Source organism: Desmodus rotundus, chromosome 1 (genome assembly GCF_022682495.2).
Source record: "Desmodus rotundus isolate HL8 chromosome 1, HLdesRot8A.1, whole genome shotgun sequence".
Classification (NCBI taxonomy): domain Eukaryota; kingdom Metazoa; phylum Chordata; class Mammalia; order Chiroptera; family Phyllostomidae; genus Desmodus; species Desmodus rotundus.
Window position 1 is genome coordinate 175,611,060 of NC_071387.1, and position 25,372 is coordinate 175,636,431.

The 25,372-nt window shown below is 42.9% G+C and overlaps 1 long non-coding RNA gene across 1 annotated transcript; it reads right to left on the reverse strand.

Moving 5' to 3' along the window:
* Window positions 1-725: 725 nt before the first annotated feature.
* LOC123478507 (uncharacterized) lies at window positions 726-25,256 on the reverse strand. Its single transcript, XR_006653719.2, has 5 exons — window positions 25,105-25,256; window positions 11,496-11,576; window positions 10,730-10,885; window positions 2,141-2,392; window positions 726-1,307 (listed from the first exon to the last, which is right to left on the reverse strand). It is a non-coding gene; the product is annotated as an uncharacterized lncRNA (long non-coding RNA).
* Window positions 25,257-25,372: the final 116 nt, after the last annotated feature.

Consider the following 25,372-nt stretch of genomic DNA (forward strand, 5'->3'; position numbering starts at 1 on the left):
GAAGCCCCAGTGGTTTTCGTTCTTTTTTTCCTTCCTTCCTGCCTGCCTGCCTGCCTGCCTGCCTTCCTTCCTTTATTTTTATATTTAAGTTTTTGGTTTTTATGTCTTTTTTTCTTAGTTTCTTTTAAAAAATTTTTGTCTCTTCCACAGTTGTGCCTGTCCCCTGCTTTTAATTTTTGTCATATACCATCTATCCCGTCTCCCTTTCTGAATTATTGCTCCCCATCTGCTGTGGCCTTGGAACCCGGAAAATACACTTGTTAAAATTGTGTGTAAGATTTTTTAAAAAACCTAAAAGCGAAGTTTTTAATGAGGGCCTCCCATCTGGTTAAAATCTGCATAGTCTTTGTCACATTTATTTTGACTTCTTGCAGATCTTTCCGTGTCCCAGCTGGGTGCCAGATAAAGAGAGAGGCAATTATTAGATGATGAAACTCTGGCTTCGGAGGGGTTAATATAAGATGGTACTTGAAATTCATGGAGATGACTCTGAGGTGTCTACTGAATCATCATACATGAAATAATATATCTGGAATATGATTTAGATTTAAAGTATTTCATACAAGTATAATTGTTTGAAACTTGGTGGTTCACATCTGGAATTATGGCAACATTCCAATAGGTTTCAGGTGAACCAGAAGCTGGCATTCCCGCATCACACACAAGAAGGGCCTGTCATGCATTCTTATTATAGCTTGAGTTCACCCTGGAGTGAGGATGGATAGCAACCCCAAAATTCTTAACAAACCCACCCTGTAAGACCCAAGGCTGTGCATTGAGAATGACCTGGAATCTGCTCACCGCCCCAGTTGTCCTTGCCCCAAGTTCATTCCCCTCAGTTTCTGGGGTAAGACCGATTCAGGCAGCTCAGGCCTGCTTTCGGGTCCTTGAACACTTCCCCAGAGGGCCTGTGTCCAAGAGTTCCCACTGCCTGGAATGCTCTCTCTCCCTGGGCCCCGAAATCACTGCCTAGTTCCCTCCCACTCAGCTTAAACATACTTTCTTAGGAAGGACTGGCTGCGCTGACCTGTCAGCTCTGCCTATTACACACTCTAGTAGTTACATGCACGTCTCCTAGGAGCCCTTATCAGAGCTGTAGTTTTTTATTTAGTTGTGTGTAGGACAGATTACCTAGAAAATAGTAGGTGCTCAATAAATATTTGTTTACTTCATGGAAGGGAGGGAGCAAGGGCACTTCAGCCGCACTTGCCTCCTCATTGTGGTTAACATCAAGTCTTGCCAGGAGAGCAATTTCCAACATCTTACCCTCTCTTGATTGCTTCCAAGGCCTGTGGGTCTCTCCTTTCCTTTCAAGAAAAGAATAAAATTGACTCAATGAACATTCAGTAGTGCAGTGTGAAGCTATTACTGCTACATTCTGAAAATCATTGCATTATTCCAAGCAAAGAAATAAGAAAATCTTACCAAATTTCAAAAACTTTGCCACACTGTTATACATGCTGCCTATCACATTTGTCTTTTCTTAATTTTTTTTGTTAATTTTTTTCTGGCTTTCATCTCAAGTATCTCTCAACTTTTGGCAATTTTGAGCCTTGTAGTTACCATGGAAATAAGAAGCAATGATATCTAAAGATTAAGAGGGGGAAGATATCCACTATATTGGGGTTCTAGAGTTTTTCTTCTTTGATAATATTTGTGAATGCTGTGTCATCAGTAAGAATTTAAAAGCAGTTAGTTACCGGCAGGTTGCCAGATGGGAGTGGGGAGGGAGAGAATGGGTGAAGAGGTGAAGGGGTTAAGTACAAATAGGTAGTTACAGAATAGCCATAGGGATGTAAGTACAGTATAGGAAATGAGAAGCCAAATACACAGGACCTACCGACATGAACAATGGTGGGGGGATTGCCTGAGGGAGTAGGGGGTGCTGGGTGGAGGGGGGCAAAGGGGGAAAAATCAGGACAACTGTAATAGAATAATCAATAAAATATAATTCAAAAAAAGAATTTATCTTTGTGCCTATAATGTGTGAGGCATTGTTCAATGCCAGGAATGCCTTCATCTCCAAATTATTACATTAAAGATAAACATATCCTGTCCTAGATGTAGACTGTCAGGCTTATCTTTTAGTCACATTCGAACTATTGAGCATAAACTATTAGGTCTAAGTGAGAACCTTTACCTTTTTCCTCTAGGAATCTTCATAATACTTCCGATATTTTACACAGCTCTTCTGACACATTGAAAACATGGGTTACAAAGAATGGTACTATATACTATGTCAATTTTATTTTTTCCTTCTCTATTTCACAGGTAAATAAAAATTTCTTGACTTTCAGAGCAAGAAAAAAACATTTGATCTTGCTTTTTTTGGTGTTCCGTAGCGTTCATAGTTGATTGTTGCTCGTACCCATAGAAAACTTGACCAGTAAGACTGAAAAAGGAAGAAAACCATTTATTTGTTTCCTTAATAAGCAAATGTCCACAATTTTAGAACCTATGTGCCTGTGTATGGTTATATAAGACTTGGTTTTAAACACGTTACATAATATCCTGAATTGTAATTTTCCACATCTCATGTCACCAGAAAGTTTCCAAGTTCCCTAAAGGACAGATATGGAGATTCTAACGCCAACTGCTAGTTTGTTTCTGCGTGGAAGTCCAGCCTGCTGCCCCTCTCTCTCATGTGAGACACCAGAGCCACTGACGGACTGCCCCCCGCTGCACTTCCCCACCCCGCTTTGACTACTTTGTCTTGCCTGTAATTCTGGCTTTAGGAGTATTCAGAAGTGACTTCTACGTTAAAAGTAAGTTTGAGCAAGGCCAAGTCTCTAAAGATTTATAATCCAAACATTAGAGACTTAGTTCTTTTGGACCTTCAGGAGCTCCTTTGGAAAAAAAATATCACTATCCCCTGGAGGGCTAACACTTGAAGTCATTATCAATTTATAATCCCAAGGGATTAGTTAAACTGACTGAGTGGCAAGGCCTCCCCCACCCCCCACAGAAAATTGAATGCAGGAAAGGCCCTGCAGGGTGGTGCTAACCGGGAGCAGGGTGCTGGGTGGGGGTGGGGGGCTGCTGAATGAACTCCAGTAATTTTACAATGTTACCTTGGCTTTCACTCTCTTGGATTCAACCGTGGCTGTCCCTGAAGTTCTCTTTTTTTTCTCCCTCCCTGTTCCACCTTTGCCCCTTGCCTAAGTTTATCTCTGTGTATGTATGATATCTGTGTGTGCAAATATCTGCACATATCCTCAGGTCTTTCTTTGTCGTGACACCAAATTGTCTAGCTGTGTAACCATAAAAAAATTAATTCAGATGACTTGCTGGATGATTTAGGTATTTTCAGCTTCATTAACAGTTAATCACCGCACAGTGGATTACTCAACCAGGGTTTGAAGTATGCCTTCAAGGTGGCTAGACTAACTAGAGTGATCAAGTGAGGGAACTTCAGAAGGGTGTCATATACGCACAGCCATTATGTCTTTGTGGGAACGTGTGTTTGCCTATGAATTGCCTGTGCATGTTTTTGGCAGGTCCCCTTTCTTATTCTCCATTCCCTGCCCCACCCCCACCCCAGCTTCTGCCAGGTCTGCCTACAGATCCTTTAGTCCTGAAACCTCCCAGAGAAACGTGAGAGCTCCTTTGTGTCCCAAGGTAAGGCAGACAAGCCAACTGTAGCCCAGGGTTCAGAGTTGGGCTGGGAGGTCATTGTATAGCCAGAAGGCTTGGCAAATCACCTACTGGGGCCACAGTCAGATGTCTTGCCACCCTCAGAAAACGCTCTCTAGCCCTGCCCTAAGGAACAAATTAGCATCAGAGAGAGTAGTGTGACCCTGGAGCCAAAGTTTTATGGGGACTCCTTCTCCAGCCACTGAAAATATTCTGGTAGTTATGGAGGCTTGGTCGGTGTGGAAGATGAGACCTTAGTCCCAGGCCCCACAGATGCCTAGCTGCAGCCCTGATTTTTGACTAACAAAAGCCAGCTTAGCCAAAGTGGCAGCAGATTGGGTTAATGCGCTGGGTGCAAGCCTAGGCATCCACTTGCAGTTTCAGTTTTTTGCAGGTCTGGCACAAATCACTAACTCCTCTAGCCACACAAAGTGCTCTGTGGGTAGGACTAGCCCCATTTGCCCTTCTCAGGGACCATTTTCATAGCTGGATGAATTTGTTAGGGGTTTGCTGTTAACATTTGTCAATGACCATTGTCAAGTGTTGCTAGGGTTTCAAGAGAAAGGTTTCACTTGATTGGTTGAGCAACCGTGTTCTGTAACCAATCCAAATGCTGTGCCCAGGGGAGGGGGACTCCACATGATAGAACAATATCAAGCACAGGCAGACACATTCCGGGTACTAATAAGGCATCTGGAAAAATGGAATTATAGTGTTCAGGAATCCCATGCCCTTCTCCAGCTCCAGTCACGATGTAGCTGCTGTTCAAGATGTTACAGCCGAAGTTAAAGCCATTCCCACTGACTGGAGGATATTGAGATTTTTAAAACAGGGGAGTAGCAATTGCAAGGAGGAAGTAAAAGTCCTTGCTCATTGTGTTTTACAGCCTTCCTTAGTAAAACTGCTGAATTGTAATTTAAAATATTCCGCCCTTTCAAATAAATTAAGTACAGTCCTTAAAAACAGGAAATGAGAGAGGCACACACGTATTGTCAACTAAACAGTCACAGACCTTGTACCACAGAGCAAAATTGAAAATCACTGAACAGTGCTCTGAATTCACTTCAGAAGGATGATAACAGGGGTCACCACAAAGGCAGCCATGATGCCTCCAGCAGTGCACTGTTGGGCTGAAAGCCGAGTGCTAATTAAGGAACAAATGAAAGACAAACATTAACTCAAAGGGAAATTTGGATCTTGCAAGATCATAGATATTCTGAGATTCAGATAAACCTTATGGCTCTAAGGAAAGTTAGAGCAAACTTGACTGGAGGATGGCTGAACCTTCCCTTCAGAGAACGTGACTGCCAGTCAGGCAGATGTTCCTATGAAACTCTGGCACTATATCACAAGCAAACAGCATTATCTTGCCTAAAAAAGAAGTTAAGCTTCTGTACAGTACTGTTTTCTATTCAGTTTTCAATAAAATCACCAAAATTTAGCATTTTTATTGTCACTTTTTATTCAGTCACAAGAAAATTTAGTCTTCATGTTGCATCTCTCCTTTTGCTCTCAGACCTATTCTTTAGAAGACGGAGCTGCCACCCAAAAATACTAGTGGAAGAAAGGAAGGCAGGGAGGAAGACACGGAGGATGGGAGGGAAGAAGGAAGGAAGAAGTGACAGTGTTTTCTTCTCGTGGGCCCCCTTTCCAGTCACCCACTTGCCCTGTCCAAACCAGACTGTTCTGTTCCTGAAAGACTTGACAACCAAGCCAAGTTGCCTGAGCTTTGTTTCAGGTTGAAATGGGGTTTCAAAGTTTTGCATTTAACTTATATACATTTTGAAGTAGCTCAAAATAAGATAAAAGAATAAAAGATTCCAAGACTGAGTGTAAGAAAATTTCACCTCCCACTTCCATTGGTATAAAGAATATGCATGAGCAGAGAAGGATCCTGAAGAAGGTTGGAAACAAGACTGCTTTAAGAGTTGCACAGAAAGTACAGCTGCAGCTGTACTGTCTGCAGCAAATTCAAGTACAGTACCCACTTATCTCTACCTGCACTGCATGCCACTGGGACCCAGCTAGCTCAGACTTTGCCCAAGATCCTCAAGCACCTAAATGGAGACGTTATAAAAGCAGGAATCACTATTCCAAAGGGAAAGAAACTTGGAAAGGATTCTTGGTTCACTTTTTGTTGCATGTGATGCTAAATGCAGATATTTGTGCTGTTGGCAAAGTCTTAGGAAGTGATTTAACCCACTTGCATAGCCAGACGTAATCCATCATGTGGTTCTATGACTTGAACCCCATTCATTTCTCCCTTCTGATTACTTCAGTCATGTTTGTGTATTAATTATTTAGGGCATATCTTTATTTCAGAGGCCCTGAAGTCCTACTAGATTTTTCTAACTCAGAACCTAGCCATCTCTCATCCTGACCTTATCTGCTCTCTTTAGGAACAGATCCAGGAGGCCAGAAAACCTTAACCACCCACATCTAATCTTTGCACTCAAGCCACTGGAAGAGGACTGGTGGGTTAGGAAATTCATCGTTATCCTAGATCCTTTCCCAGCCCAGCAAACACACCCACGTAGTCATTGTTGAGTATTCTCAGGGTTAGAACTGCCCAGAGCTCTGCAAATTGGTGCTCTCTTCATAGTTCATCTTTCAAGATAACTTCCCATGAGAATCGTACAATCAGTAACCAAAATAGTAGGTTATAAAAACCTACTGGATCAATAAAAACTAAAAATTCAACTACTAATTTTAACCTGAAATCAAACAGGAAAGATCACCCATTTAAGTTTCACCCTTTTTCTTTTTTGAATCACAGTCTCTAACAAGGAAGAAAATTTGATGGTAAAAAGTAGAGCACTGAAGAAGCAAAAGGCTCAGGATAACCCACATCTAAATTAGCAGTTGCAGAACATGACTGATCACAGGAGATGGAGTCAGAGAGGGAAAGACACTCGAGGGAGTTTGCATGAAAATTTGAAAGAGCACATTCAGTATGCACCCTCAAGAAAGTGTCTAAGAGAAAGTAGGCCAGAATAACAATGAAGTTAGGGTGAAAAACATGTGAGTTTAGTTTTCAAAATGTCATGTCCGTATTGAGTGTCCTTTTGGTCCAAACAAGAAACAAAGGGAGAAATCGAACAGCTTCACTGACAAGTGGAAGAGTTGGCTGAGTCTGGAGTTAAAAATTTAAGTAAGTTCCAATGTGCCACCTAAGAACAGGTTTGGAGAATCACTACATCCCTTTAGCTGGTCTCTGTTTTTCCAGGTCCTGCTTTTCTCCTTGCTAACTGTTCCCCTTTTCAATCTGCTTTTAATTTTGCTCCATGCCATCCCTGACACCTGGGGCTCTCTGTGAAATTTTTTCTTTTAGTTTAATTTTTTAAAGCCGTTATGGGGAAGACTTTCCATTCATTCACATCAAACCATTTAAAATATGATTTCTCAATAACATACGATTGATTTATAAAAACCTATGTATGATGCTCATAAGAAGGGCTGACTTGATACCATAACAAGACCATGACTGGGTGGTTTTATTGGTGGTGACTGTTTCCGCAAATTAAACAGAAGGCTTGTTATTATATAGCAAAGGGGAAAGGTTGCTTTATTCTCTGGATGCTCTTGAGAGTGAGAATTTACAGATTACAAGGTGTTCCTTGGATGTTCCCAGTATGCATGTAAACGGATGTTTCTTTAGACAGACACGTCTGTCACAGTGAGCCCAGTGAAGATTTGAATTTTATTGAGCCTACAGTAGATTTTGGAAACACCATTTACTAAGATCAATATGCTTTGTTTGGGTCACTGGAAGCAATAACCATAAAAGAAAAAAGTTGATAAGTCAGACCTTATCAAAATAAAAAACTTCTCATCAAAAGAGAGGCCATTAACAAAATGAATAGGCAAGCCATGGACTGGAAGAAAGTATCTGTGAAACATGAACTCAACAGAGGACCAATGTCCAGAATGTATAAAGAACTCTTACTCAAAACTGAGACAGAAATGTCTTTGGAATGGACAGGAGATTGAAACAGACACTTCATAAAAGAAGATATATGAAGTGCAAATAAGCACATGACAACGTGTTCAATGCCCTCAGTCACTGGAAAAATGCAGATTAAAACCACAATGAGATATCACTACACACTCATCAGGATGGTTTAAAATGAAAGGACTGAGCATAATAGTGTCCAGTTCCATCCATCCTGTCAGAAAAGGTAGGAATCCCTCCTTTTTTATTGCTGCATAGTATTCCATTGTGTAAACGTATCACAGTTTTTTGATCCATTCATCTACTGGTTGCACTTAGGCTGTTCCCAAATCCTGGCTATTATAAATTGTGTTGCTATGAACATTGGGGTGCATAAATTCTTTTGAATTGGTGGTTTGGGATTCTTAGGGTATATTCCCAGCAGTGGAATCACTGGATCAAAAGACAGTTCCAGTTTTAATTGGGATCATCAAGGATGTGGAGCTACTGGAACTCTTACACATTGTTGGTGAAAAAGAAATAGGAGTTTCTTAAAAACTGAACGCACACCTCTCCTGTGATTTAGCAATTACAAAAGTAGGTCTTTTTCCAAGGGGAGTAAAACATATATTTATAAAAAGACTTGTGTAAGAATGTTCCCAACAATTTTATTCACTATAGCCGAAAACTGGATACAGCCCGGGTGGCCACGAGCAGGTGACCAGCTCTACGAAACTGTGAAGTGGTCACACGATGGAGTAGTAGTCAGCACTACGAAGGGATGAAGTGCCGTCACACACATTACTAAACCTCAAAAACTGTGCTGCCTGAAAGATATCTTCCCTAACAGAGTTCTATTTGACTCTCTATGAAATTCTACAATAGGTAAAACTAAACTGTAAAAATAAAACCAGTGGTTGCCTCTGGAAGGCAAAGGGGAGTAGGGCAGAACTGACAGGGAGGTGGCGTGGAGGAACTTTCTGGGGTGATGATAAAGTTCTAGATCTTATAGCATTCAGGTACACAGGTAAACTCAGAAGACATACACCGAAGATTCTATATCTCATTATATATGAAGTTTACATCAGAAGAAAAAAGTAAATATTAAACTGAAGTTTTTAGGTGGAAACTGGTTGATGCCCACAATTTACTTTTAAGGGCATGAAAAAGGAAAAGATGGATTAATGAAGGAGGGATGTACAGATACATGATACCGCAAGAATAGTAACATGTTAATGGCAGATTCCACAAGATGGTAGGTGTACGGGTGTTCACTGTAAAATTCTGTCAACTTTGTGTATATTTGGAAACATTCATAATAAAGTTCTGGGGGGATGTCAGTGTGCTAGCCTGGCCTGTGGACCCTTTTCGGTTGTTAGATCCGAATGCTCTCTCGTTTAACATGCACATTAAATTATACATTGGAAAGATGAAGGCTTGGATTTGAAAGAATCTCGTCTCTGACTTCTTTTTCTTTCCATATCTAGTCTTTGGTAGTCTTTTTATTTTAGCAGACAAAAGAAGGCAGGAAATGGTTATTATTAGAGGAAGGGAAGGAGGAGAGACCTGCGACCCTAAAAACAAACAAAAACCAAAAACAAACGGGAACAAAACCCTCCTACTGTAAGATATTGAATCTCAAAAGCAGGCAGGCACTTCAGACTTGCAGAATCAAGAAATTAATGAAAACACCGAGACTGCATCATCCTCAGGACCACTGAGGAATGATAATTACAGACAGTATTTCTGGAGCAGACACATAACCTTGATTCCCAGGATACCCCCTAAAGCGCTCTAATAGTATGCTATTTGTGGAAGGTTTTTCCACCTTTAATAACAGAGAAATAATGTTAGAAGGAAAGAAATCCCTTATTTAGCCACTGGGGTGTCATTATAAAACCCCAGATGAAGGCCTCCTTAAAAGCATCCATATGGTAAAAGAACATGCTTCCCCACGAAATCAAAACGGAGTACATCTGAGACTTCTGAACATCTTTTTCCTTGGATCTTAAAATGGATTTGTGCATATTTGTGAAAAAAAATTTTATGGTGTGCGATCTTCCAAAGTGAATGGTTATTTATAATTCATAAAAGACCTGAGCACAGGAAAATTCTTCCCTTTTATTAGCCCTGTAAAGTTAGACCAGCTGATCTTTTAGTACATATTACACACTTCACATCCTCCATATGGTGGAAGATTCTCTCCCTGAACTAAATGCAAAGAGGCAGTGCTACTGAAGCTGTGGTTCAAAAAGCTGGTGGGGTCCAAATCTCTTTTGATTAAATGTTAAACAAACAAACAGACAGACAAAAAAAAAAATCATTCTCAGAGCCAGTCTCTAAAGACACAGAAGGGAAAATACTTGGAATGCTAAACATGCTTTAGAAATCTTGTACGGTCTTTTGTAAAATACAACGGCATATTTTTTTAACAAATTTTCTTTTCTGTTTCCAATATTTAACCATTGTCTTTGGACACAGTTGCCACTTCATTTCCTCTCAGCTGCTGCTGGCTGCTTGTGAGTCGGGACAGGTTCATGAGCAGAAGTAACTTGAGTTGAGGAATATGGGGACCAGGGATTTGGGACCCACTGCAGGGAGCCCTGGTGCCAAGGGGCCGCACCCAGCCACACCTGCACAACCCTGTCGTGATGTCACAGAAAGTTTTCTTACAAGAATCCAGCTTTATTAGCTTACCCTACCAGGGTCACATCCACCATGATTACTGGTGTGCCAGGGGCACACATAAGAGAGTTTCACAGAGTTTTGAGAGATCTAAGTTCAATCTGAAAATAACACATGGTTTTGCTTTCTTTAATGTTCCCTGCCCTCCAATATTCCAGATGAGCCTTTTGAGCTCTATTATAGAACTACCTGAACCCACTTCTTGGAATTTATCCGAAGAACCCAAGACACTAATTTGAAAGAACATAAGCACCCTATGCTCATTGCAGCATTATTTATGATCACCAAGACATGGAAACAGCCCAAGTGTCCATCGGTAGATGAGTGGGTAAAACAACTGTGGGACATTTACACAATGGAATACTACTGGGTGGTAAAAAAGAACTACCTGGAGATACAAACTCTGTTTGTACCCTGACTTTTAAATATCGTAGCTTAAAATATAGATTGTTAACTGCCAAACACAAAAAGCCAACTCACCTATGGAATGAGATCCTTGGTCAAAACGATTGCCTCACCTTGCAGGCATAAGGGATGAATGATTCAAATGTTTTATGAGTAAATTTTTCACCATCTGGTGCTGCCTGACTCAGAAGATAAGAATGAGGAGATCTCAACCTCTTAACGATATGCCAGCTGTGGGAATGGAAAAGGCAATATTTATTCTGAGGGCCCTGACAACATCCCCATTAAGTCATTCGCCCACTCCTAAGTGGTTTGCATTTTACAAGATCTGGAGAGAGAGAGGTCCATGAGCTGTAATTCTAGGCATTTTTTCCCTTTCCACCCTCACTCTCATTCAACATATTTAAGCACCATTTGGAAAAAGCTAGATAGATGACAAAACCAAAAATGCTATCATATATGTTTTAGTTTAACACTTTCAGAATTTATTTCCCTATTTCTACATAAATGAACTCTTTCACGCCCTTCCTCCTCCTCATCTACCACCCAAAATCTTAAATCATTTCATAACACCAATATTAATTATCTACTGTGTCATATTCCTCCATCCATTCATTCATTCATCATCCATCCCTCCATCAATCCTGCAAATATTCCTTGAGTACTTACCATGAGCTGGGTCTTAATGTGGAGATACAGACATGAGTAATTCTTGTAGTCCTTACCCTTCAGGCCTACCAGTCATACAGAAGACGTACTCATCTGTGTCTCCTATGCCTTCACTGAACACAGTTAACTTTCTGTTGTTGCTTCACCAGGGCAAGAAAGTAGGACTGCTTACTTTGCTGAGGCACAGTCTCTAGGTTCACGAGCTTTGCCTGTTCCATTTCTTCACTTGCCACCCATCCTTGGCCACTAAAACCTGATACACAGAATGAGAAAAACCGTTTAGTGTAGTGAAAGCAAATATCAGGACATAGCTTGGACAAGACACAGAACGGTGTCAAATATTCTCTCTGCATGCCTAAAATGTACACAGCCCCTGCCGAGCACAGTGCCTTGAATTTTCTCTCCTTTCTCTAGGCTAGTGACCCCTCCTCCAGAGCTAGGCTTTTGGGGTTATGGTTTTTCTGACTAGTTCACCCTGATGCACCCTTCAGTCCAATCGTTTTTCTGGTTCCCAGAGATAAGAGGTGGGATCCTGTCTTTTGGAAGGCCCTAAGTATAGCTGCCTTATCCAACATCCGCTGAGCCGAGTCCTTAGAAACACTGTTGTGCTTTTTTGGGAGTGGGAAGGAAACAACTGGGAAGAAGCCTTGGCTGGGGAGAAGACGTCAAGAAAGCACCCAAGACTTCTTTCGAGCTGCATCCCACAAAGCCTCTAACTAAACTAGGGTTTGTTTATGGTATTTCATCAATGGACCAGACAAGCTCCCTCGGCCAGAAGTTTGCATTCCTCAGGACAAGATCTCCCTGGTCTGTCTGTTGCAGCTCACCGAGGCTGGGTTCCAGGGAGGCAAAAGCATTACAGGTGGGTCAAGATGTGGATTCTCTCAGCCCCAGAGCTAGTAGGACAGAGCTGCATGCAGGCAGCTGGGGCAGCCACTGTGAAAGGCAGGTCAGCTTTCCCCATGGCTGTGCTGATGAGAGTCTTCTGGAGAAATGACAGAAGACATTTGGTTTCTCTGGTTTGTAGAGAAACCAGAAGCTCTGGTAGGCCATCTGTCCCGTGTGCTGGTGTCTGGTGCAGAGGTCTGCCCCAAGTTTAGCCCTTATCCTCAAAACCCCCAACCTTCCAGTTCAGGTTCTCCCTCACCCCTCATTTCTTCTTGTCTTTACCAAAGGACAGCATTTCTGGCTGCTCTGCTGCCCTGTGTTTACCACCTTCACTTTGGGTGCTGCTGGCCCTGGGTTTCTCCAGCTTCTTTACCCTCCATCCCCTTAACACAGCAGGGTCAACAGAATATGTTGATAACTACTTATGTAATTTAAAATTGCCTAGTAGCCACATTTTACAAAGTTTAAAATAAATATTTCTGTATCCAAAGGCATTTATTTTAGACAGCTTTATTAAGATAAAATTCACATACCATACAATTCACCCATTTAAAGAGTACAATTGAGTCTATTCACAGAGCTTGCCTGGGCACCACAATCAATCTGAGGACACTTTCATCACCCCGTAAAGAAACTCCATACCTGTTAGCACTCGCTTCCCGTTTCCCTCCCAAACCTCCTAGCCCTAAGCAACTGCTCATCTACCTTCTGTCTCCATGGCTTTGCCTCTGGCTGTTTCATATAAATGGAATCATACTATGTGTGGCCTTTTGTGTCTGGCTTCTTTCACTTAGCATAGTGTTTTCAAGGTTAATCTATACTGTAACATTCATTTTAACAGTATCTTTTGTTTAGCTCAATCCATCCAAAATATTATCATTTCAACATGTGGTCGATCTTAACAATGATTAATGATTTTTTTTGCATTCTTCTTTTCACATTAACTGTGAACTTTGGTGTGCATTCTACACTTACAGAACATCTCAATCACACCAACCACAAGGCAAGGGCTAGTGTCCTTTGTGTTGGACAGCAGAGCCCCAGCCAGAGGCCTTTCTGTTACTCTTCAATAAAAACATCAGCCTTCTCAGTTCACCACCACACACCTGCACATCCTCTCCACCCTATCAGCACCTGCTGCCTGGTTCACAGGGGGCTTTAGGGCTTTAAGGCACGTATTGCACTTCTCCTCCCTTGGAGAGAGCCCTGAGCCCACGCGCCCAGCAGGGCAGGAGCCCCTGAGATCAGAACCTGCTCGAAGAACCAGACTTGACACTGCCTATTCGCGTTCCTGACCCAGGCACTAGGGCTGATGGATCTTTTTAAACTGAAACTTTCTATTTGGAAATCTTAACAAAAGAAGCTTTTCTCTTACTTTTAAAAAATAAGCCTGTCATTTCTTAGTTTTCTCCCTGGTACATTTTCCAGCCATTGTTTTGCTAATAATAGCTCTAAGCACACAAAGCTCATAGGTAGCTGCAGATTGGGGAAATTGCTACAAGCTTCCTCATAGCTTTGTCCTGCTCCTCTCAGCCATTCCTCCCCGCAAAATGGGCATTTGATCAGTGCAAGCCTGAAGCTTATTAGTCCAGCTCATCAGCTATCACCTCTTTCCAGGCTCAAGAGAGAAGACAGAAACCTCTAGAGCTGCCACCAACTGCTCAGGATGCAGGGATCTCAAGAGGAAGCTGCACCTTTATGAACTAAGCACATTATTTACCTCAGTGTGGCTATGTTTATATGGTGATATGTAAGTTATTTTTCAACATTTGTGAGTCTGAAGTTTAGCCCATGGAAATGTTTGTCAAATTATCTTTCTGAAGGAAAAGCTTACAAAAATTGGCATTTAGTCCACAAAATGGAAGACTAAGGGCGAGTTTAATATGTACGAATTTAATAGAGATGTAAGAACAGCAATATAAGCATCTCTTCTGCTTCTCCTCAAAGCAGGAAGAGAAAACGAGCTGACATTGCTGGGGGAGGGACTCGGGGTTGGCGGCTGGAAGACCTTCCCGTAGATAGCACTGATGGAAGGAAAACCTCACGGAAGGAGCCTCAAGGTTTGGGTCAACATTCATTCTACCAACATTTACTGAGCACCTTCTGGGGATTTCTTGGTGTGTGTCTAATTCTGTCCCAGAAATAACTCAGGAAGATCTCACCCAAATGCTGTTCTAGACTCTGGTTTTCCTAACTTAGTATTCCCTCTCTCTCTCTCTCTCTCACACAACTTTTTATCTTTTTCCTCAGCTACCTATGAAATTTTACAGGGCCTACAGTAGTCCTAGAACCTGCTTCCTTCCTCCCCAACCACCCCCCCACAAAAAATCTTTAAAAATTAAGAATTATTCTAAAATCTGACCCACTACACTAGTTGAGACTTTGGGCTCCTGGTCATGCAGGTACTCACAAGGCAATGGCATTCTGGGAAAATCAGGCAGCCACCATAGTCAGCTCTGAGGTCTAGGGACTTGCTGCGAGCTTGTTTATATTACCTTCCTCATTTTACTCAACTGAAACTTCCTTTTGTACAGAAAATGGCAGCACCATTACCATTCTAGAATTTCCTATCTTAAGCCTCACCCAACAACTGCTTGGCTCTCTATCCAGAACAGTTAAAACACCCAGTGCCCCAGGGAATGTCATAAAATTTCACCCTGTTCAGTGACGCCCTGTTCATCACAGAGAGCCAAGTCTTCTTGTGAGCGCCTGGCTGTGACTCACTGACTTAGTGACCTCCATGTGGAATCTGCTTTCCCGTTGTAATTGATTTATCCTTCATGAAATGAAGGCGCCTGACCTTTCTTACGGATGCATGCCTAATTGCACGTAACGCCAAAATTACTTCAGTTGTTTACATGGCAATTTGGTGTGATCCCAGCAACTCTACTAGTTCTGCTGTCATTTTAAGACCATTTGAAACATCTTAATAGCCACCTCCTTTTTTTTCTTTTCCTCTTGCTCATTTCTAAATGGAAGGAATTCTTATGAGGTAATAGGGTGGTAAGGAGAGAGACAGCAGCTTGAGCTCCTGCAAGTAATTCCAAGTTATGTCTGAGTGGGTTATTTGTGCCTGGTCCCTATCTGTTAACATCAATGAGCTAGGTGTGCATAACTAGATCGAATTACAAAAGAACTTCCATCTTGAATAGTTAACTCTCACCAAAAACAAAACAAACAAACAAACGAATAAATAACAAGCTATAAACTAGAGATACCAGCCTTGGGAAACTTGTGCTGGGGACCAAAAAAAAAAAGCACCTGTTAAAGTTCGTAACATAGCCTCTCTCTCTGGTTTCAATTTCCCCTCTGCTTTCGAAATAAGACTCAGTACCCCCAGCCCTCCACCTAGAGTAGTAGCAGGGACTTGGCAAGGAAGTGAAGTGGCAGATCACCCAAGAATTGGGGTGTCTGATGCGGAAGGGAAAAGTTCGGTGAAAATCTGAAGATGATGTCAAGTGGATGAGAACGTGTTGTTGATACTCAGGTGCCCGCTTCTCTCCAGTGAAGGCCCGTCCCTGTGCGGCAGTGTTCAGTGAGTCGTCCAGCTAGAAAGGGCCAGGCTAAGTCACTCTCCACTTCATACATCAGCCTCCAGGCAGGGCACCCACTACCCCTTTGACAGACCTCCAGTGCTTTCAAGTTTCTGTTCTCCGAACTCCTCCAGTTGTCTTTTGTCACCACACCTCTCTCCCCACCTCTTTTACTCACAAACGTGTTCCCCATCTGCTGTGTTTGGTTCCTTCCAATAAACCGTGAAGTTCTTGAAGCCAAACAACAGGTCTTGTTGCACCTGAGTATGTGCCTCCATGCCAGTACCTGAGACAGGGTGTTACTCAGTCCACATCGCTGGGCTCGAATTACTTAGCCAGTTTTATTATCGCTCTGGATCAAAGTGCTCTCTTTTAGATGGCAAGATTTGGGAGGGCAGTGCCTCCATTAGTGAGAAGCTCAGGTGACTTCCTTGCCAGAGGCAGCTTCGCTGGTAGATGGATGAAGCAGCCACATCTGGGGTGTGATTTGAGGGTTTTAGAAACGTCCTTTCATCTGCACCTTCTGCAAGTCCACCAAGTCACACCTTTTCACTTACAGTTTTCATCCCTGTTAAAACATATTTACCCTGGGAACAGTAAGTTATCTATGGTTTAGAGCAGGTGAAGGAAAACACCGAGCAGGGGTAAGGAGGAGGCGCTATCATGGGGAATGCGGGAGGGGAAGCTGGTGTGTCATTTGGCCCTGTTCACAGCACACTCTTCCCAAGGAGGTGTGATGGTGGTGCTGATTATTCTCTTTCCAAAGGCCCAGCCCAGACTCCTTACGTATAGACTAGAACATTAATAAGGATGGGGGACATTTAGAGAGCACTTCTGTGTCACACAGTGCTCTAAGTACTCAACAAGTAGCAACCCATTATACAATACCTCACAACTTGCAGAGTTTGGCTCTGTTATTATCCCAGTCTTACAGCTGGGGAAACTGAGGCACAGAGGGTCCAAAAGGTGCACAGCAGAAGGTGGCAGACCCAGGAAAAGATTAAGAATTATTGACACTTTTAGACAATTCAGCTTGCCTTCCTCATCCCTTTCCCGCATTCACCCCATGCCTTTCATCCTCCCACCCGTGTGAAATGACTGACCTCAGACCATCCTAATGAGTCCCAGGCATCTAGGAAAGCAGAAACAATGGTCTAGGCATACACAACTCTTCAAAAAAAAAGCCAACCAATATATGCTGTCGTTGACAACACTTAAAAAAGGTACATTGTGACCCAATGCTTTAAAAGTACTCAGGGATTCCTGTAAATTGCAATATGCCCACTTGGGGTGCTTTCCCCCCACTATTGATGAAACAGATGATAACCACGGCAACCTTTACATCACTTGACACACATACACGGAGATAGCATTACTTAGAGAGGGGACACTGCCCCTGTGCACATATATGCTGTTTGTAAGGTGTGTATAAACTTACAAACAGGACTCATCTGACAACTTCATTTCTTTGAGGAGGAAGAGTTGAGAAAGCTTGTCTTGTGCAGCAGACTAGAGAAAATTGACTCCTTAATAATCTTCAGATTGGAAAAATAAAATAAGCATTGGCTTCTGGAATTGGAGGTGATTGCCCAATAATTAGAAGATCAAGTTCAAGGAAAAAGCAGATACGTAGTAGTAGAGAGGGCCCTGCGCTTTGTTCCCGATAGGTGCTCGTGGTTTGCAGGGCATCATTAAACGAAAGGCGTGGGATCAGAACTTGAATTGCCTTGAGGAAACCCTCACAGTGCTGCTCATGGGGCGACATGACTGGGAGATGACCTTGGGCACCCACGTCTGGGCCGACCTCAGAAGAGCAACTCCAGGAACAACCCTGGCTCCAGAGGAAGGTACTGCTCCATCCTTGGAGGCCTACAAAGGCAGCGCTGCTCTGCAGCTCTGCTGGGTCCTTCCTGGGGATGGCTCCTAACCCGCCAGCATCAGAAATCAGCAGCAGAAGCCGAACATCTGGGCTTTCACTCTACAACCCTTCCACAACCTTTCCTGGGAGCCTGAAGTGTTCTCACATATTGTGTGACTTTAAAACTTTTAAATGATCTTCACATAGTTCCTATTAAAGAAATAGCTCTTTGAACACCTCTCAAACCTTCAAAAATTGTCTTTATTATTTGGGTTAATTAATTTCTTTGATGAAGTTTGCAGGGAACTTCCCAAACCTATTCTTTCCTTTCATTATTATCCCTGGAGGCCACACTTTATGTTCTTGGCCATAGGTAGTATAGGTTCGGCTTGTTGAGATTTGGGGGGTACTTATAAGTACCAATAAAGCATTAATAATTACTGTGCTCTGCTCTGACATTGTAAAAAACAAGTAGTATAGTTTTTATTTTGAAAGAAATGTTGCTTTCATATTGACCTTGATTTACAAGTATATACATACACATACAGTGTTATAAAGAGTATTAATCGCTGCTTAAGTTGGGCATCTCCTGCTTTTTGTCACCCATGGTTAAAGTTAGAGACACATTGAGGATTCTACTCAGCTCAGACATACCCACAGTTAACAACAGTTGAAGGGATTCTCTTTCATTCTGGAAGGAAAAGGTACTTTTTATGTTTTGTTTTTGATTTGAGAATGACAGGACCCACACTTGGTAATAAGCACATTTTATAACGGTTCAGGTATCAACCTTCAGTTTATTCTTATTCAGATGTGCAGATTGCCAGTCATAAAGACAGTCCCGGGGGTGTAAAGTGCAGCACAGGGGGTATAGTCGATGATATTGTACCAACTCTGTATGGCGCCAGGTGGGTGGGTGCTGGACTTACTGCGGTGGTCACTTTATGACTTATATAAATGCTAATCGCTACATTGTACTCCTGAAACTAATATAATATTGTTTGCCAACTGTAACTGAAAAGTTAAAAAAGAATAAAAAGTAAAAACAACAGAGATTGGAAAAATAAATAAATAAAAGGGAAAAAGAACTGGTGGTAATCCTTAGCTGATAGGGCAGGGGAAACCTAATTGTTCACACATACTCTGGAGCACTGGGGAACGTCCTGTGAGGCTTTATTATTAGGTCTGTGGTGGAATGTCAGTTTCTTTCTTCAGGGTCTTTAATTAAGGATTCATTTCTCTTTTTGAAAAGTACTGTGTTTAAATACTGAGTCCTTATCAACTTATTCCTGGGGAAGACTTAGATCTCTAATACAGCTATTGCTGAGAACCTCTGCAGCTCTTGGTATCTCTAACCTGGGCACTCTCTTTTTGCAACCACATTCTTAGGGTGCAATTTAGTTATTTTCTAGAGAAAAGGAGGGGAGGGAGAAAGAGAGAGAAACACTGATGTGAGATGGTTGCCTTTCGCACGCACCTGGACCAGGGACCAAACCCACATCCCAGGCATGTGCCCTGACCAGGAATCGAACCGATAACCTTTTGCTTTGCCCTCCTGAAGCAAATTTGTGTGATATCACATCATGTGGATCCTAAATTAAATCCATCAAGTTCTCAGTTCTCACAATATCTTCAGGAGAAGGACTAGATCCAGAAGTAAGGGGCCTTAAATTTGTAAGCTTCTCTGTCCTTTCTGAGGCTGCTGGACAGCCCACATACCTGTTGATGCAGTAATACTTCACCAATTACTACAGCCAGGACTGGATAGAATTTTTATGTCAGGAGCTGTCAACAGGTACATCAAAAATCACGACAATACCAAGAATGACTATGAAGTGTCCCGACAGCCGAGGAGGCATTCCTCACCCACGTTGCTGGCCTACTGGTAAGACACAGGGCGAACGGGAGAAGCAGTGCCGGCCTGAGCACGGAGCGCAGACAGACAAGCCCCTGATCCTGGCAGAGTCCTGCGTTACTTCCAGGGGAGAGCCGAGCTCTGGCTCTTGGAAGGATTGCCCTCTCCACTTGCAAGCAGAGACATGGCACACAGGAGGGGCCCTGGGAAGCTGCGGCTAGGCTCAGGCAAACGTGAAACTCAAGCTCTAAAAGCTAAGCCCCAAATCCAAATACGCTGTTACGCAAAACGTTCGCAGATTGGCCTGCGTTTGATTACCGTATGAGGTTACTTGTTGGCATGTGCTGAGTAATTCCCTGGCATGCCCGTCGCTCGTCAGTGGCATTCCTTCCTGAGTCACCACTGGACCAACAGCCTGGCTCGGGGAGCAGGGGCTAGTGCGGTCCAAGAGGCTATCTTTTGAATGAAACCTAATGCCCACAGTCCCAGTTTGCTGATGTCAGCAAGCATGCTTTTCCATCTTCAAAGATGAGCTGGTAGGCATTTCCAGTGAGCGCTTGACAGGCTGGGGGAAACATTTTGGGGGCAGCACATAACTGTTGAAGTGAGGAATATTTATCTGTCATCAGCTGGATGAGAAAAGTTAAATTCCCTGCCAGAACTTTGGAGGCCTGGGGAGACAGCATCTCTCACAGGAGCAACATTAGGCCAATTACAATGCTCAGCATTTTCCCAACACTCTAGGTTTGGAGTTCTTTGTGATCAGTTTGTTTCTTTAGCTGAGTTTCTTAAACACACACCACCCTTTGGGCCTCCACCCAAAAGCTAAAGGATACAAAGAGGAGGAAGAAAAGACAGAGCAGCCGGCTCTACCCAAAGAGAGAAACCAAGCCAAACATTTCAGCGTTTCATTATTCTCCAAAAGCCTGTCAATGGGGGAAAACCAAGAACAGCCAAAGCGTGCAGCAATAGAAGGTTGGCCACATGCAGTATGGAAAAATAGGCAGTCATTAAAATCCTGCTGTAGACTGTAGAAGAGACTTTAAAGACATGGAAACATAAACAATACGCTGTTAAGTGAGGCTAATTAAAGACAGCATGGACAACATGACTACATTTTGTAAATAAATATGTACATTTCTCTGTGATATACACAGAAAGAAAAAAGACTAAAAGAGTAGAAATTAAAATGTTAGTAGCAATATTTCTAGGCTGGGCTAGGTTATAAGTGATTTTCTTTTTTTTCCCTTCAAACTCTCTACAACGAACATGTTTGAAGTTCATTTACATCTTTACTACTATTGTTATCATTATCAAATAAAGATGCTCACAGTATAAAGTTCAAACAATGCAGATATGTGTAAAGTCTAAAGTGAAATTTTTCTTAATCCTGCCTAAGAGATGATCCCTGCAATATACAAATCTATACTTTTAAAATTGTCCGAGGTGCTTACGCAAGAGAATTACGTACAGTTCTTCCATTTACCTTTCTGCACTTCAAGTGTCTGGGATGTCTTCCCCAGTATGCATGAATGCCTTTTTTTCCCTTTTTTAAGTTGATCCACCAGGGCCCTGGCAGGCCAAAAGGGAATGTGAGTTATAGCCACAAACCCACTCTCCTGCTGCCAATAAGCAGGAGAATGAACGGGCCCTGGGGTCCAAGAACGTAAGAGCAAAAAGAGACATTAAAGGAGACTTAACTAACCCACCCGTTACATGATGAACACATGAGGGTCCACATACCTTCTAGACCTCTAACTCCATGTCCCACATTGGTTTTACTATACCATGTTGAACAGTGTAACATTCCTAAGGACTTTTCAAAGAGCTCTCATCTTGCTGACCTTTTGTTTCAGCCTCCGACGGACCTGAGGAGGTTATCTGTCCAATTTTACAGATGGTAAACTAGCTAACGCTTGCTAGGCACCTATATGCTAGGCTCTCATGTAAGCTATTTGTCTGCATTGTCTCATACAGCTCTCGCATGGCCTCTGAGGTCGGTCCTGTTTTCATGCCCATTATACAGGTGGGAAACAGGAAGGCTCAGAGGCATTGAGTGACTTCTCAAAGTCCCACAGCTAGGTCATAATGGAGCTATGTTCAGTCCAAGAGTCCCTTCTTTAAACATTACACTCTATTTCTTACAGGTTCAGCCCATGAAGTGTTCACATAAAACAAGCTTTAGTTACTCTTTCCCTTTGCCCTTTATTGTCACCCAGTCGTTTTCAAAGTATAACAGGAATGGCATTAGAGAATGCAATTTGGGGTCAGGCAGGGTTCAAGGGCCCCACTCAGTGTTCAGGACTTGGAGCCAAACCCTGGGGTAAACACAAAACAAAACACCCACTCCAACCACAGCTATTCGCACAGTTGGCAAAGGACCCACCTGGCACTTCCCCTCCCAGGGTTCTGTGTGTCCCGTGCAAGGTGGTAACCGGCTTGCTCCCCAGGTGTTTTTATTTCTTATGTAAGTGTGCACTCATTTCAACTCGGTCAAACACGTTAGCACTTGTAGGTAAGGGCAATTTTTTTTCAGTCAGACACGCAATACACACTGAGTCACATGTACAAGGCCCTGACAATGTCATATTGTGAACGAATTACGAGGGCCCGAGGGCCTTGTCTCTCGATTCTCACTCATGTGCGCGGCGCCCTGACGTGGCAGCATGGGGCCATCTGCACAGACCAGCAGAGGCTGGGTGTGTGGTGAGCTGTCCCTTCACCCGTCCAGTGCTGGCCCTCCATGAGCTGGTGGTTCTGAACTTTCCAGGACACGTATACTACAGCCTTCTTTATAATTTGTTCCCCTTCTCTTTCTTTACACTCTGAGTATCCCCCTTCCTCTGCCCCCTGTGCTTCTGTGAAATCTCTCCGCTTCATCCATTTTCTGATTTGTGTCCTGGAAACCTGCTCTAGGTCCACTACTGATCTGTAAAGCACAGAGCTGGCCCCCTTTCTCTTTCTTCCATACTCCCCAAAGCCTCTTCTGCGCCCCTTTCCCTGGCCTGCTTTCTCTGCTCACCAGCCTCTCTGACATTATTATGTGCACTCTGAAGAAACAGGCCGGAGCGCCTTCCCAAACCTGGGCACTGCATGTGCTGAAATGATTTCAGTGTGTGAGCTCAGGGGCCCAGTTTGCTTGGGTAAACTTGTCATCACTGCTATTTAACTGCAAGGTAAACTCGAGGAAGTCATCTGGCCTCTCTAAAGCGCATATTCTCATAAAGTCAAATGGGGATAATGAAAGTCCCTACTTCTTGGAATTGTTTTGAGCCTTATGTTAGGCTCTGTAGCTTCAAGTTTGGGTTCCAGACCTGTATCCCTTACCAACTGGGTGATCTTGGCACTGAGCTCTCTCTGCTTCAGTGCCCTTAGCTGCCCTATCGATGCATTGGGAAGGTTAGTTAATAAACACAAAAGCACTAGAATAGTGCCTGGAGCACAGGAGCCTCCCCTCACATTGTCCATCCTGAGGCATTGTTCATGGATGTGAGATGCCTAGGACGGCTGCCTAGAACAGCCGGAGACACTCAAGAGGTGGTAACTACTCCCCCATTTGCTAGACGTCTTTGTTCCTCTTGCTCTTGGGCTGCGCATCTCCTGAGAAGCCTGATCATGACCATTCTACCTGGAGTCTGCTCTTGTAAGAACTCCTCTCTGCACCAAGTCAAGTAAGACCAAGCCATGGAAAGGCCAAGCCTATGAACCTACAACTAACAAACTGAACACGAAGAGAATAATATGGTAGCTTTTTATTATAGTTTACTCTGCTTTTGTGCTGATTTATAGGTGAAACAATGTCTTTCTTAATAGTTCTGCAAAATAACTTTAGCAAATCACATCATCTTTAATTTTTTCCTTGAATGAAAATATGTGTATTTTCATATTTGAATGAAAATATGTGTAAAGAGCTTAGGACAGGGCTTGGGGCTCCATAAATTGAAACTCTTGTTTGTTTTATTCTTGTAAGACTAATAGAGCCACATTATTAAAAACTTAAATGAGAAAGAAAAGGCAAAAACATCCCTTTCCTTAAGTTCACCACTGCGGTCATTTTGTACCCTCATATTGTAATGCAGTGTGAGAACTCACATTTTAAAGGAATTCTACAGAGGAAATTTTGGAAGTAAAGGTTCTTTCTCACGTTAGTTTGGTTCTTCGAGATTGTGAGAAACAGATGTGCCTGGATGCTCCTCAGTGATGTGAGGAGGCCCAGAGTATCATCTCCCTGAGTGATCTGCAGGTCAGAACATTCTCAGCATCCCTTCGAAGATATTCTGAGCATCAGTGTCCCCGAGTTTATATTTTCCAAGAAAGAAACTGATAGGGTTCATTTGTCATGAACCAAGTCAAAGGCTAGAATACAGCACCGGATCACTTCTGAAGTACTTGAGCTCACTTTTCTCGGAGGTGAGCCATGGCTGCAGGGTAGTGAACCTTCATTATGTGAAGGTTAAGGCTCATGGATTTCTTTTTTGTAAAAGTAAGAGTCACTCTGGTTCCCCTTCTACAGGAACTCAGCCTTGCACCCGGCGGGTTCCCTTCAAGGGCGGCCCGGATGCCAGTACGTAAGCGGCCAGCATCCCGGGACAGCGTGCATGCCCGGCCGAGCCTGTGCATTCTGCACCTTCATTGCCTCTCCCTGTCCACACTACAATATTCTGTGTACAAAGTCACTGAAAGCTTTTATTTCATAGGAAGAAAGACTATGAATATGAGTAAAAAAAAAAGCTTTCAATTTGGAGAACTCTACAACACTAATAAAATTGTCAGCTTTTAATAATAAGCAACATTTTCATGGCACGATGTCATTTGCAGAGCAATTTTTTTAACAGTCATTGCATATTTACTCACTTGTTTACTTACTCTTTCAACACCAGGGCACATCATGACATTTGTGCACCTTAGGCACTTTTGTCTTTTTGACCCCTTCCTCCATTAAAAAATAAAACACCAATAAATAAAAAAAAAATTAAGGTAATTGAAAAGATTTTAGGACCCTAAACATTTTTTTTCTGATATGAGAAAAAATTAAAACATTTTCTTCTACTCTAACCATTCCTTTTATCTTCCAATTTCAAGAAAAATTAAAAAAATTTTCATAGACCCTTAGAAACTACTGTGGGCCCTGGGCATAGTACATACTGAGCCTACTGGATAAGTCAGGCCTGCTCTCACCCTGGGCTGGAAACAGGCTGGGAGTTAGAGACACGAAGGCGAAAATCCACGGCTCTGCCTCAAGGAGTTCATCAGTCCCAGGAAAACAGAACTGCAAAGAAGCCCATGTGAGGATGCGCTGCCGTCGGGGCGAAGGCGGAGGGCTGACAGCAGCCAGATGAGAGCATGGAGGGGCCGGCTTCTACCTCTGGGGAGGGCCGGAGGGTGGTTTTGTGGAGGAAGCACTAGCTGAGTGACTCTTTAAGCCAGTGTTTTTCAGCAATTTTGTGTTTGAGGCCCAGTTTCAAGTTTTAGAATTTCTGGCAGACCACTTGCAGTTATTGAGAAGTGAATATTGGGGCAAAGAAGCAAGTTTCAGAGACCTGAAAAAACTTACTATTAATCTTAGTATATGGAGAGAGACACAATTTTCTACTATGATCGGTGTGCGAGATTTATGTCTGCAATACCCAAGGGTACCTCTAGTTACCTCGGTGTCAGCAGGCGCTGTCAAGCTGAGCGGTCCTGTGGTGCCTGATGGAGGGTGACACACCTGGCTGAGAGCGAGGCTGGGATGCGCAGGGCATCCAGCTGGCTCCGCGGGAAGGCCACACGGTCAACAGGGCACAAGAAACCTTTCCCTCCGGATTCTGTAAAAGACCATAATGGAAGCAGATGATAATTCTCAGTGCTGCTGAACAATCAAATGAACAAGGTGATGATAACTTTTAGCCTCATTTAAGAATAAAAGAACATAT